The sequence below is a fragment of the Mauremys mutica genome, chromosome 9, assembly GCF_020497125.1.
Source record: "Mauremys mutica isolate MM-2020 ecotype Southern chromosome 9, ASM2049712v1, whole genome shotgun sequence".
NCBI lineage: Eukaryota > Metazoa > Chordata > Testudines > Geoemydidae > Mauremys > Mauremys mutica.
Genome location: NC_059080.1, coordinates 70,262,701 through 70,277,801, shown reverse-complemented (window position 1 = coordinate 70,277,801; position 15,101 = coordinate 70,262,701). Strand labels below are relative to the sequence as shown.

At 49.4% G+C, this 15,101-nt stretch overlaps 1 long non-coding RNA gene across 1 annotated transcript in view; it reads left to right on the top strand.

Moving 5' to 3' along the window:
• The window catches only part of LOC123377052, a 64,423-nt gene that overhangs the window by 13,531 nt on the left and 35,791 nt on the right, over positions 1–15,101 (top strand). The window contains exon 2 of the long non-coding RNA XR_006582056.1: positions 8,956–9,103. This is a non-coding gene — a long non-coding RNA (uncharacterized LOC123377052). The remainder of the gene's footprint in view (positions 1–8,955; positions 9,104–15,101) is intronic.

The window sequence follows — 15,101 nt, the reverse complement described above, 5'->3', positions numbered from 1 at the left end:
AAGAGTTTAAGGGGAGGTGGGGCCCAGGGGGAGGCTTCAATAAAATGTGGTGGGCAGTTGTCAATTTTGGCCTATTTTCAAATTTGTGGCTTCATGCTTTCTAGAGATAAACTGTGACTTTTCCCAAAGGATTGAAGGATTTTTTTTCTCCCATTGAAACTTTTAGAATCATATGGCTGTGAAGTTAAGTGAAATACGGAACAGCCAAAAAACATGCTTTGTTATAGCACTTAAATGTTAAATCTTTTGGTTTGTTGCAAGACCTTGTCTCCACTTATATCAGTGCAGTGCATTTGTCATCTTCAAAAAACAAAACAACCTCTCTGCCCCCCCCCCACCAAGTTACCATACTGTGTAACAGTCTAGCAATGTTTCCCTGAAACCCCTCATCCAGTCAGCAGATGTTGGTTCTTCATGGAAAGGAGTAAATGGGTTGTGCTGGCGCTGAGGCTCTCAGTTGTTACCTCAACAGTATATGAGGGAGGTGGAAGTGATAGAGATGGACATTTTAGGGAGTATGCTGGACCGGAAAGAGATGAAGGATCTTCTTGTCTGTTATCCTTCACAATCGGACAGTTTTGTTTTATTTTACAGTAGGCTAGAAAAGGCACCTGATTGTATATTGCGTCTTAGTTTTCCTTTGGACTTTGTTTTCACTGCAGAGTTAACTTCAAGTTATAACTTGAGAATTGTCTGTAACTTGAGTCATGGCCACACACAAACCCCTTTAAATTCAAGTTGTGGGTGTGCTTTTAACTCAAGTTGTCTAGCTCACAGGGGGCACAGGCTACAGCTCCAGTTAGCACAGCTCCTCAGCTGCTAGCAGAACCACTCTGTGCATCTCTAATGTTGTTCTACAGCGTGGCTGCTTTCCACTGAGCTCGGCTAACTCCAGAAGAATTAAGTCAGGTATGGATAACTGATGTTAACAATGCACCAAAGACCAGAAGACTAACTGTGATTCAGAGTCACCATTTCACCATTCCTCCTCTGCTTCTCCCTTGCTTTGAGGAAGGAGTGAGTTGTTCCACTCTTTTTTGGGGAACAGTTTATTCTTCTTCGAGTGATTGCTCCTATGCATTCCAGTTAGGTGTGCGCGCCGTGCGTGCACGGCTCTTCGGAAGATTTTTACCCTAGCAACTCCGGCGGGCCGGCTGGGCGCCCCCTGGAGTGGCGCCGCTATAGCGCAGGATATATACCCCAGCCGGCCCGTCCGCTCCTCAGTTCCTTCTTTCCGCCCGTGACGGCCGTTGGAACAGTGGAGCACAGCTCAGCTGACCTCCACTTCCCTAGCTACTCGTAGTTTTCTCTCGTTCTGTTTATAGTTGTAGTTAACTCTGTTTGTTTGTAGAATAGTATAGTGTATTTATTTTACAGGGGTTGGGGTTTATCCCCTTCCCCTCACCCGGGGCCGGGTCCGATGCCCGGTCTACAGGGTTTTCTAATGCTCGGCCGGCCACAAGCCGCTGCCGACAAGAGATCTTCTCCTAAGTGCCTCGAGGGATCTTACCTCACAGATAAGTGCCGCATTTGTGAGGCCCTTAATCAGTGAACAAAGGGGAGCGGGGCTTTCGTTTTAAACAGCTCCTGAGGGAGGCAGCTCTTGCTCCTCCGCTCTCAGCGCCGAGCGCTAGTTAGTTTTCACGGCGCGCTCCCTCGGCACCGGACCGCCGGTGCCGCCAAGGCCTCCTGGCACCACCGTCGCTGACTCCGACGTACCCTCGGCATGGACCTCTCTCCTGGAGGATGAAGAGTTACTCCGGCCAGGCAAGAGCCGTCGAGTCCGGTGCTGGAAAGCTCCCCGGTACGCACCGTGGTCGAGCTCGCCCGGAAGCTGCGTCCGAGCCGCCTGCTCTGCAGCCGAGCGCTATGCTCAGTCGGATCGCCCGGCACCAATGTCTGCCGCGGCACCGACAATATCCGCACCTTTCACTCCGGCCAGGCAAGAGCCGTCGAGTCCGGTGCTGGAAAGCTCCCCGGTATGGACCGTGGTCGAGCTCGCTATGAAGCTGCGTCCGAGCCGCCTGCTCTGCAGCCGAGCGCTATGTTCAGTGGGACCGCCCGGCACCGATGTCTGCCGCGGCACCGTCAATGTCCGCACCATTAACTCCGGCCAGGCAAGAGCCGTCGAGTCCGGTGCCGGAAAGCTCCCCGGTACGGACCGTGGTCGAGCTCGCCCTGAAGCTGCGTCCGAGCCGCCTGCTCCGCAGCCGAGCGCTATGCTCCGTCGGATCGCCCGGCACCGATGTCTACCGCGGCACCGACAATGCCCACACCATTAACTCCGGCCAGGCAAAAGCCGTCGAGTCCGGTGCTGGAACACTCCCCGGTATGGACCGTGGTCGAGCTCACTATGAAGCTGCATCCGGGGTGCCAGCTATGGTCGAGCTCACTATTCCCTCCACGCCGGAGACAGTGTCCACGGCGAGGGGGCTGATTGCAACGACAGCATCTACGCTGCCTCAACCCCCGGCACCGCCGGTGGGGGTTACATAGTCGATGGGCAAGCCTGCCTTGATCAGACCACCCTACCTCGGCACCGCACAGCGGCACCGTTCAGGGTCGCGGTTCCGCAGATGTTCTCGGTCCCGTCACCGATCTAGGTCTCGGCGCCGTTCTCCCTGTTGGTACCAGTAGTGCTCGCGGCACCGGTCAGCATCCCGTTCGCCGGTCCGGGACACTCAGCTCCGATCAAGCCTCAGGCACCGCCCTCGGTCGACCGCCCGGCACAGCTTCGGTGGCAGATCCCGTTCTCGGTACCGGTCTGTCTACCGGTACCGATCCCCGGTGCCGCATCGAGCGACGTCAGTTACAGACGGAGACTCTACCAAGAGCTTTCAGCTCCTCCAGGGCCATCCAGCCACGCATCAGTGTCGTCCCGTGCGGACACTTCATATGCGTAGCACTCTGTTTTCCGATGTGCCCTCCAGAGTCTTCGAGGAGACCTATCAGTGGTCATTCTGGACGCCGTGGGTGTACTACCACGCCAGAGGCGTACCGGTGGCACCCCATCTCGCTCCGTTCCCTCCGAGCTCTGGGTGCCAGAGGTGACAATTAGTCGTCCCCGTCCGACCGGTACAGAGCAACCCCCGGTTCGGCACCGGGCTCCCAGATCCCACCGGATCAGGAGGTCGTCCAGGAGCTCGAGCCCACACAGGACCCGCTTGTCCCGGGCCTTTCTTCTTCCTCCTCCCCAGATGAGGCGGGGGCAGGAACATACCCCTCCGGCCCTCCTCTAATCGAAATGCGACCAGCTCCTAAATCCAAAGAGGCTGGGCGTGTGGTCTTACTGGGCCATAAGATGTACCCGGAGGGGGCCCTGCAACTTCATGTAGCGAACCAGCAAGCCCTGCTTATCCGCTACTGTGGGTGGCGGTGGGCAAATTTACAGAGTCGGTTCTTCGGAACGCCCGTCAAGAGTTCGATGCCCTCCTGCAGCAAAGGACGGAGCTGGAGAGAGCTTCCCTCCAGGCCTCGTTGGACGCAGCTGACTCCGCTGCCATGACTCTGGCCTCGGGTGTTGCCACGCGGCGCGTTTCAGGACTCCAGTTATCGAGCCTTCCCTCGCAGCTGCGGCACGCTATACAGATCTTGCCCTTCAGTGGCACAGGCCTGTTCTCTGACAACACTGGCCCTAGGCTGCAGAACCTAAAGGGCAGCAGGGTCACTTTGCTCTCTCTCTCGGCATGCACACGCCGGTAATTCAGCGCCGACGCTTCCGTCCCCAACCTCCGCTCTTACCCTGCGCCTTGACAAGGTCAGGACATGGCCAGCGGGCGTGGCTTACACGGTCGTGGCCATCAATCCGCACCCCAAAGGAGCCAGAATTAGGGTCCTTCTGACCACCAGTGGGGCAAAAGCCTACCCATCCTCGCCCCTCCTAAGGACCCCTCTCACGAGCGATTCCTCTGGCAAGAGGTGCGGACGCTCCTCCTCATCGGAGCTATACAGGAGGTACCTAAGGGCGAAACCTATTCCCCTAAGCGAAGGGAGGTCTCAGACCTATCCTAGGCCTGCAGGAACTCAACAAGTCACGATGCAGATGAGTTCCGCATGGTACCCAGGGCGACCGTCATCCCATCCTGGGATCCCGGAGACTGGTACGCCGCCCTCGATATGAAGGGCGCGTGTTTTTCACGTTGCCATTTCTCTTCCACACAGAAGGTACCCTCGGTTTGGGGCCTACCATCGTTATTCCCAGTATACGGCCCTGCCGGTTGGCCTCTATACAGCCCAGGGGTATTCAAGGTGCATGGCTGTAATCGCCGCCTTTCTTCGCCACCTTCTGATACATGTTCTCCGTGTCTAGACGAGTGGCTCATTCGAAGAACCCCCGGGCCCAAAGTACCAGTCATGTGGGCATCGACACGAACCTTTTCCTGTGTCTAGGCCTGATGATCAATAGTAAAATCCACTCTGATTCCCATATAGGGAAGGGAATTCATTGGGGCCGTCCTGGACTCCAGACTCGCCAGAGCCTGCTTTCCTCAGCCTTGGTTTCAGGCGAGGGTAACAATTGTACAAGGTCTACGGACCTTCCCGCCAACTTGGGCTCGCTCTTGCCTCGGTTTCCTGAGTCACATGGCTGTCTACACGTTTGCAACTAAACATACCAGGCTTTGCCTCTGTTCACTTCAATCGTGGCTCACCTGGGGGTGCCACCCAGGCAGAGATGGCATACTCGTGGTTGTCTCGTTTCCACCGAGCAGCCTAGGCTCCCTCGACCGGGAGTCGGCGTCCTCCCCGGTGTATCCGGGGATGCTGTTTCACTCACCCCTCGGGGTCCCTCGTGACAGACAGCCCATCTCTCGGCTGGGTGCGCACCTGGTGTAGTTTCGCACTCACGGCCTTCGGTCAGCGCAAGAGCTGGCCTTACACATCAATGTCCGAGAGCTGAGAGCAGTCTGCCTTGTGTACCAGGCGATTCAGCTGGCGGATCGTCTCAGCAGATCCTTCCTGTCTCACAAGTGGTGGTTTCCTTCCGTCTTTATCTATTCCGTTTTCCAGAAGTGGGTCTTCCCCCGCATAGCCCTCCTCGCTTTCGCGAGAACGGAAAGAGGGAGAGAAATTCTCCTCATTCCAAGGCCTCTCCCCAGGCTCGGTCTTGGAGGATTTTCCTGAGGCCATGGATCAGCCATCTGCCGTACGCTGTCCACTGTCCCCGCTGGTTCACAAGGTCCTGCTCAAACTCCGCAGGGACAGAGCGCCCCTGATCGGGTTCGCTCCAGTGTAACCTGGGCAGCACTGGCACACCATGTTGCTACACCTCTCGGTAGCAACCCTCTTGGCACAGACCCCATGACGCGGAATCACGACAACCTTCACCACCCGGTCTTGTAATCCCTGCACCTCACAGCAGGACTCCTGCGTGGCTAAACCGATCCGAGTTACGTTGTTCGGCCTCGGTTCTATGGGATTCTCCGGGGTGGTAGAAAATTCGTCCATTCGATTAAAGTATCTGGCCGAGTGGAAGCGTTTCTCATGCTGCTCCGAAACGCGCAATGTTTCTCCCGCCGAGATCCCGCTCCATTCCATCTGGTTCCTCAGGGCTTGGAGCGTTTATGCACCCCCCCCCAAGTGGGGCCCCGCCATAAACCTGGCTCTTCAATCTGGTTCTACCCAGTTTTATGACTGCCCTATTTGAGCCAATGTCAACATGCTCATTGATATAACTGTCCTGCAAGGCAGTTTCCTGTAGTCTTTCCTGCGGCCACACGAGTCTCCGAGCTTCAGACTCTCACAATAGGCCCAAGGGATACTGTGTTCCTCAAGGACAAGGGCAGTTATTACCACGTCCGACCTGCCTCCCCAAGGAGGTGTCGGCCTTTTATATCCACCAGGATATCTTCCTTCCGGTCTTATTTCCGAAGCCACTCTCTGTGCAAGGAGAGCAACGGTTGCCCTCCTTCGACATGTGCAGGGCGTCCGCAATCTATATCTAGCGGACAGAGCCCTCTCGTAACGCCCCCACAACCTTCATCGTACCGGCATACCGGACGAAGGGCATACCTGTCTCCTCCTAGAGGATTTCATCTTCAATGACGTTGTGCATCTGCAGCTCTTCTGTTTCGGCCCATGTGCCATAGAGCCACCTTGCTGCACATTCCGCCAGGGCTCACGCTTCTCAGCTGCCTTCCTGGCTCGCATTCCCTTTCGGGGGATGTGTTGTACACCTACCTGGTCCTCGGTCCACACCTTTGCCTCATTGGTCCGGGAGTCCAGAGCTGTTGCAGCCTCTGGCTTAGCGGTTGCGTTCTGCAACATCTAACTCCGACCCCACCGCCTACGTAAGGCTTGGGAATCACCTAACTGGAATGCATAGGAGCAATCACTCGAAGAAGAAAAGACGGTTACTCACCGTAGTAACTGTTGTTCTTCGAGATGTGTTGCTCCTATCCATTCCAGACCCGCCCTCCTTCCCCACTGTCGGAGTAGCCGGCAAGAAGGAACTGAGGAGCGGACGGGCCGGCTGGGGTATATATCCTGCGCTATAGCGGCGCCACTTCAGGGGGCGCCCAGCCGGCCCGCCGGAGTTGCTAGGGTAAAAATCTTCCGAAGAGCCGTGCACGCGCGGCGCGCACACCTAACTGGAATGTATAGGAGCAACACATCTCGAAGAACAACAGTTACTATGGTGAGTAACCGTCTTTTCTCCCCTCTGTGTGCCTATGCAGCTACTCTGACCAGTGAGTATGGAGGGTGGAGCTAGGGCTACTGCCATTTCTCCCTTGCCTCTGACTCCACCCAGCCCACTTGCTTACAGTGGGGAACTGTGTCTGCAGAGTAGCCCTTCCTCTGCCCAGTAAAGCCAGAGTCACAATCTGAGCTGGGGAAAGAGGAAGCGTGTGTGTGTGGGACATCGCGCCCTGCACCGCAGAGTAAGGGTTGTGACCATCTAGCATATATGGAACGTCCAGACTGGAGTTTTAAAAACAGTGCAGCACAAAATTTCAGAACTGCATGCATAGAGTTGTGTACACACAATCTGCACATATTTGTGTCCCTAAGTAGCATTCACCAGTACCCTGACAACACCCAGAGTAGTGGTAACTGTACGCAATCAGATTTAGTGGTTGGTGAAGTCACCCCTATATATAGTTTGTATATCAGATTAAGTTTCTATTGTGTTTTGGGATCCTTTGGTTTGAAAGACACTATGTAAATGCAGGAGCTGATTATTTTATTAAGGATAAATATAAGAATATATATATACACTTAATTCTCCTGGTTGGGGGATTAATATGATAGTGTAATGGAGCAAAATTTGACCCACAGGGTATAATTTTCAGGTTTGTGTCAGATGAGTATGGAGCTTTCTGATGCCAACTCTGATAGAAGGAAAACAACAACTGAAAAGCCCAGCCAATTCTGTTTAGGAATGGCACTAAGAAGCAGACAACTTGGATCAGTGGATAGTCTGCATTGATGCATCCAAAACAACTGCTTTTGTTCCAAATTGAGCTGATGCATTCTATAAAATATTTGAGGAATGTTGTGCCGTTTGTGGTGCAGTACTATAGATATCATTGTAATGAAACTAAACACTCAAATCCATGTTAAAATAACATTACCGTTGAAACAAAATCAACAAAAGCAAGGCAAATTCCAAGGGAAGACTGCTGCCGCCCTGCAAGTCTACTGAAGTTTGAAATGAAATGATCTCCATTTAACGCTCAGAGCCATCACTCCGAAGACCTTTTGCTTATGCCAGTTCAGTGGCTCAGAGAAATAGTTTTTAAACTGCTTAGCATCAAGAGGTCAGAATTACAGACAGTAGTTTAAGAATTTAGAACCAACTGTGTGATTTCAATGAAGGTGAGCCAGGAAGGCTCCTTTATATCAGGGAATAGTATTTTTTCACTTGACCTTGTTTTCTAAGTCAAACATAGGCGCACCTATATGTACTGTTATGATATTGTGTTTGTGTGTGCGTGTGCAATTCTTACACATACTGTAGGTATTTTTGGTGACATCATAATGAACAGTTAAGGTTGCATTCATATTTTCAATTAAAGTGGGATTTCATTCTTGTAGTTAAGCAGGAAAGCAGCTGTTGAGCATAACCAAAATTACACTGCTTGCTCTCAGGGTAAAGGTTCATAAGGTTCAAATTTATTCAATGGTCTGGGAATTCAAAGAGGCTAAAAGTAACTTTCTAAAAAATATTTTAGAGCAGCTAACACTTTATCTTTCAGAAGGTTTTACTGCTTGAAACTTTAGGTAGATATGGATCAAAATACATTGGATACTTTGAAAACATTGTAAACTAACACATTTATTAGCATTATGTATCATTAGTGTTTCTGTTTACATCACAATAGCTGCGGGATTTAAAAAATCCCTATCAAATATCATTATCAATAGTCTGGCATTTTATAATTTTGGATGTTAGCTCTTTTGAAAGAGATGAGAAGGTTTCTAGCAACTAGAACACAAAGTGGTCAGCAATAATAGAATATTTGGGTTAATTACCTTAACCAGTCTCTTCTATTCTTAATGCTTAGGGTTTTGTAAATGTAATATTTTTGTCCTGTATTTTGTGTAAATGTTATAATGCAATTAGAGACTTGTGCACTGGGATGACAGTAATATATAAGTGCCATGTAAGTATTTATAAATAGAAATAATAACACTAAATGAACAGCCTCCTTTGTATGGGAGTATCTGTAGTTTGTCCGACTAGTGATTTTGGTGCTTCTGAAAGGGGTTGAATTCTGAAATCTTCTGTTAACCTGGAGAACAGGTAGAGCACAAGCAGCAGTGCCAGTCTTGCCATGCTCCTCTGCTTTGATCTATAGGGACCGCTTCTCAGCAATCTTTAAAATGTTACAGTGGGGAGAAACTGAGTGAAAAATACACACAACTATCATTTGGATTTGTATCTCTCCCCACCTCCAAGGGAAAAAACAAACAAACAACAAAAAACTAAGTCCTTTTTTTCCTTCTCTTTTGCAGCCTGCCTAGTTGTGATCATCAGCTGGGAAGTAGGAACAGCAGCATCTGCCTCTGGAGAACAGGCAGCTGCTGTGGGAAACAATATCAATGGTCTGCAGAAAATCAGGGATGGATTAGGAGGGAAGAGGGCCTGTGCTTCTGTTCCAAGGTATCTGCTAAGTAGGGAAAGGGTGGGGAGGGAAAGGGAAGCACTGTGATTGCCTGATATAAATGGAAGGCTATGCTGTCAGAAACCATGGACTGGATAACGGGGTGCAGAAGCAAATGGGATGAGGAAAGGGGGGATGGCAGCCAGTGAAGCTGCTTTGCCACAGATCTCCCTCCTACCCATGCAGAAACAGTAGGACTTGTTGGGGCTACCTCTGCTCTTCTCCTGGCAGTGCTGTCACAACACAGAAACTGCAACCATCCTTGCCCACAGCTCCTCTCTGACTTGCTTTTGGGACGAGAATGAGGGACGGGAACAGCATTTTTGTGGAGGCAAAATTCCACCAGTGCAGGGTTCTGAAATCCCCACCTCTTCTGCACTTGTAACTGCACCAGGTCCACTGGGTCAAGGCCCTTTGTGGCAACGGAAAAGGGGGAAGGATTTGCCCCTTACCATGAACTTCATTGTTTTTGAAAAATGAGGGTTAAAAATATTATAGGAGGTTCTTAAGCCCCACAACATCCTGAGAGAGGTAAGTAGTGGTATCCCCATTTTAGAAATGAGAAAAGGCAGGCACACAGGACAAGAGACTTGCACACAGCCACACCGGAAGTCTGTGGTAGAGCTCAGAGTTCAGGTCTACCTGCTACAGTCTTGTGCCTTGACCATAAGACCACCCACTGTTTGACAGATCACCCAGCGGACGACCCCAGTTTGGACACCAGCACTCCAGTAACCTACCTCATCAAAAGGGGTCATTGCTGAGGAGTCTCTCAGCTTATGTATTGAGAAGATAGCCAAATAGTGTTAAAACGATCCCTTTATAATTTCCATATACCCTATATTTTACTGTAACTCAACTCAGAAAATCCATTAATTTCTGCCTCTCTCCTTTAATCTCTAAATCCATGAACACTAACAGGCTCTCCTATCTCTTTAAGGTGATAGTTTATAGTAGTAATAACTAAGATAGTTAAGGGAAAAGAAACAGCTTATTTGTGGTGCATTTATTACCACCAAGAAATGACAAGACGAATAGTAAAATATTTCTCTCTGTAGAACACAGTTTTATGTTTTAACGGATAGGCTTTGTCAGAGCTGAAAGGGAGTCTTATAATACATTTTTTGAGAGAAAACTTCCAATGTTAATGAGCAGCTGAATCTGTCTCAGGGAAACAGTTTGTTGCTAAAAATAGATCCCAGCCTAACTGTAACTAAACTCAGATTGCAGAAACCAAGCTATTCAGACTCCTGATTTCTAATGCAGGAGGAGATGAAGCTATTACAAACAGCTCTGATTAATACATATTTTCAAAATGTGCCAAATGAGCCCAGTTTTGAAATTAATCCACTTGTGAACTTCTATCAAATACAGTTACAACATTCTCTGGTGATTTTCTTCAGATTTCCAAAAGCCAATCAGAAACCAGTTAATAGTTATGAGGCTAAAAGGAAACACACTACACACAATCTATTTATAGAATACTAAGCAAAACAGTGTGATAAAGGGCAAATGTAAGCTTTCAGTGAGACTTCTCCCTTGCAGTCCCAGTCATGAGGTCTTTACATACAAACCATACAATGAACCATGGAAATTAATTTGCTTGAGAACAACGTTATTCTGATTAGAAGAAAACATTACGGTGTTTGTTTACTGTTTAAAATGTGCTCATTTGCAGGCCCTCTGTGTTTAAGGGATCATAATGGCTTACAGGGCCTAGAGATTTGGGGCTATATTTTCCAGTGGGCGCCTGCAGCTCTGCAAGCATGGGTGCATGATGGAACCTTCCATTTTCAGATGGAAAAATTGCAATGTTGGCAGATTTATTTTTTTTAATGCTCAGTTATGGGTGTCCGTGCAGATGGAGTCTCAACAGGTCGGTGCGAAAGGACACATGCAGAGCTCTGCAGAACTACTTGTGTCTCATTCAACTGATGCTATTGTTGCCATTTTTAAAAAACCCAGGTGGTAGGCTCGGGTGTCAGCCAGCTGGAATAAAGGACCCAGTCCAGAACGAGAATGGCAGGTCATAGGAGGTTCTGCTATCTGTTTTGCAGGTGAAGTTGAACTCCTGGCCATGCTGAGTCTGACTCAGGAACCCCTTCTTACTGCCACTGTGAAGAAAGTGCCAGTACCAGAGTCTAGCAGCATAGGTTGGGCAAGCTCTGGATAGAAGAGATAAGAGAGTAGCACATCCTTGGGATCAGTTGTCATTCTCAGGGCCAAAAAGTCAACACATAGGGCAACCTAAAATGGTACATACCACCTATTAGTAACTAAGAACGGGTACCACCTGGTGTCAGATAGGAGACAAACTATCTGAGGTACTGCCTGTTATGAGCTGTTGTCCCACATTTCTAACAACTAAATAGGCCTTGCAGCTCTCTCTGGAACAGAAAGACTAGTGCTATAAAATCTGATACAATTAATTTGGGTGAGCGGCAAACAATAAGGACAGTGACTTTGAAAGAGTGATGCTACACAGCATGGGATAAGTAGCCAGCAGTGCACCAGTAGAAGAGAAAAACCATGTATTTAGCAATGCAGCCACAGAATTTGATGTCCTTTCACTGGGCATATGTTGCATATGGACTTCCTAGAGCCTCCATAACATACATCCATTTACAGAGCAAAGAGTGGTAGCAGTGAGAACCAGGCTCAGCTTGCATAGGAATCAGGTCATACATATGGCGCTGATCACCAGAAAAATGGGACAGCAGTTCTGTGAGGCAGATGGGCACAAGGTATGAACAGAATGTTATTCATAGCCAGGCAGAACAAAAAACTGCTCAAATAAATGCACAAGAATTAGGCAATGCATTGGAGGCAACAGAACAGTTAGCTAGGTGTGGCATTTGTCACAGGTAATAGGGATGTCTGTAATCACATAGTAGTAGGTCAGAGGGAATTGCACCTGTGGTACTGCTATTCTTGCTTATAGTGCATCTTAAAGAGACATAATAAAGTGTATTAATTAATGTACAGCATCCACTATAAAGAAGCTGAACAAAATACCCAGCAAATGCCAAAAACCTACCAATACCTGTATGCTTGTCATGTACTTGTATTTAAGATCTATCAATCAAAGGTACAATACGTATATGGCCCTCATAACCATAGTTTCTGAGTGCCTCACAATCTCTAAGCACCATATGACACCCCTGTGATGTAGGGAAGTGCTGCTATCCCCATTTTGCAGATAAGGGATTATGGTATGGAGAGGCTAAGGCCTGGTTTTTTAAAGGTATTTAGGCATTACTCCACTCAGCATTGCAAGGCCTAAGTCCCGTTGCCCTTCAATGAGACTTTGGCTCCTAAGTCACTTGGGTCTTGCAGTGTTAAACGGAGCAATGCCTAAATAACCTTTACTAGTGTGAGCCTAAGTGAGTTGTCCAGGGTCCTATAGGAAGCCTGTTCAGGAGCACAAAATTGAATCTGGCTCTCCTAAATGCCAGGCTGGCACCCTAACCATTGGAGCATCCGTCCTCATGACTTGCGTATCATCTGCTTACAGTGACATTGCAAGCCTAGGCCCCAGTTATCATGGTTCTTTTTCATACTTCTTTCCCTGACCATTAGAACATAAGAACAGCCATACTGGGTCAGACCAAAGGTCCATCTAGCCCAGTATCCTGTCTACCGACAATGGCCAATGCAAGGTGCCCCAGAGGGAGTGAATCTAACAGGTAATGATCAAGTGATCTTTCTCCTGCCATCCATCTCCACCATCTGACAAACAGAGGCTAGGGACACCATTCCTTACTCATCCTGGCTAATAGTCATTAATGGACTTAACCTCCATGCATTTATCTGTTTCCTAGAGACTGGCTCCATGGGGTCCCTCACAAACTGGAGATGGTTACTGTGGGTTTGTCTTTAGTATAGCTTATGTACATACTCCACAAACTGAGCATTTGAGCTTGTCCAGAATCTGGGATGAGCCTATGTTCTGAAAACTGAAATACTCAAAATAGCACATGCATGTGAATGGACACAGGGTGCTAAAATTAAATTAACCCAGGGGTTCTCAAACTGGGGGTCAGGACCTCTCAGGGGGTCACGAGGTTAATACTGGGGGTCGTGAGCTGTTAGCCTCCACCTCAAACCCTGCTTTGCCTCCAGCATTTATAATAGTGTTAAATATATAAAAAAGTGTTTTCAATTTATAGGGGGGGGGTGTCGCACTCAGAGGTTTGCTATGTGAAAGGGGTCACCAGTACAAAAGTTTGAGAACCTCTGAAGCCTCAGGGAATGCAGGGGAGGGAGGGGTCTCCCTTAGTAGGGTTGGGAAGGAGGTAGGTGGTGTAGGATATTGCTCTTCTTATGTGATCCCTTCCCCAGTGGCTAATTTTAAATGAAGCTATCCTCCTCTGACATGAATCTCTCTATGGCAGTGAAATTAAATATAGACTATAATTTGGCATTTGAGAAGTGAAAGGGATGGTAGCCCTAATGGAAAAGCTAACAGCTTGGCTCTTCTGCAAGCCTCAAACGGCTGAATGAGCTTTAGGGTAGGGAAGGCTGTGCCTCCCAAACAGCCTGGCCCTGCCCCCTATCCGACCCCCACCCATTTCCTGCCCCCCGACTGCCCTGACCCCTATCCACCCACCCCCCCGCTGAGTCCTGACAGACCCCCGGAAGCCCACAATCCAACCCCCCCATTCCCTGTCCCCTGACCGCCCCCCCAACCTCTGCCCCCTCCCTGTCTCCTAACTGTCCCCGGGACTCCCTGCCCCTTATCCAACCACCCCCGGCCCCTTACCCCCAGCTCCCCCCTCACCCAGGGCCTCAGCGCACCGCATCCAGGAGCATCCCTGAAAAGCGCTGCAGCGTGGCTCCAGCGGGGCCTGAGCTCCCTCCACTCGGCCTGGAGCTCACAGCCCCACCCCCTTACCACGCGGCTCTGAGCGGGGAGGAGCTCAGGCCCTGCCGGAGCCATGCTGCAGCTGTTCAGGGATGCTCCTGGAAGTGCTGAGGCTCCGGGAGAGGGGCGGAGGCGGGGTCGGGCTGGGGAGGGAGCCTCGGCCGTTCTCGTGAGGGGCCCTGCGGAGGCTGGGGCCTGGGGCAAATTGCCCCACTTCCCCCCCCGCCCCCCGGGCGGCTCTGTTCAGTGGGACCTTGTTACCTCAAAAGGGGAGGACTGTATCATGACCTGGCTGGAGGGCTGAGTTAAGAAGAGCAAGCACCTTGAGGCATGGAAGTGAGGGTGGGGAGGTTGGGGGAGAAACACAATGGGAACAACTGACAAATGGGATAAGAGCTAATTGTCAGATTTAGCCAGAAAGACATAACCTGTTGTGTGTGGACCCATTTACACCTTGTCACTAGAAATATGCTAGTCACTACCCCAACATGATTGTGATATATAATGTGGTTAAACAAAGATGAAAAACGAGCCCTAAGCATTAGGAGTCAATCAAAACCAATAGTATTCACTGGAGTACATTGCCACTCCTGTAGCAATGGTCTGGCCATAGTATTGATTCTGAAAAGATTCTGCAATTTGCTGCTGCAGTAGGTGAGTATAGCCTAGCTAATGATGAGAATAGCATATTTTCCCATATTTCCTCGTCTGAGGCTAACTCAGAAAAACATCTCCATCCTTTCACCTAACTTCATAACAAGGTTTTTAGGCCAAGAGGGCTTCCCAGCTGCTTTGCAGAAACTCTTTCATAGTGCTAAATTGCAGATACCTAATCTCAGATTCCAAAGCAGGCTTTTCTTGGCATCCTCTGGCAGCAGCAAACTATCATTTAAACTGAATATATCAGTTTGTTATACCCGATTTAACAACTTACCTTTGATGGACCAGAAAGGAGAAAAACTATATAAAGCTCCAACCAAAGTGAACCCGTTCATTCCTTGAAAAGCATGAACAATTGTAAATATACCTTTGAAAAGCATTATTCTCTATCATCTGGGCAGAATTCCTGCTCCTGGGTTTTAGTTCCTTAGCATGATGCTGGTGGATCTCCATTAGCTCTTCAGGTTGTATGG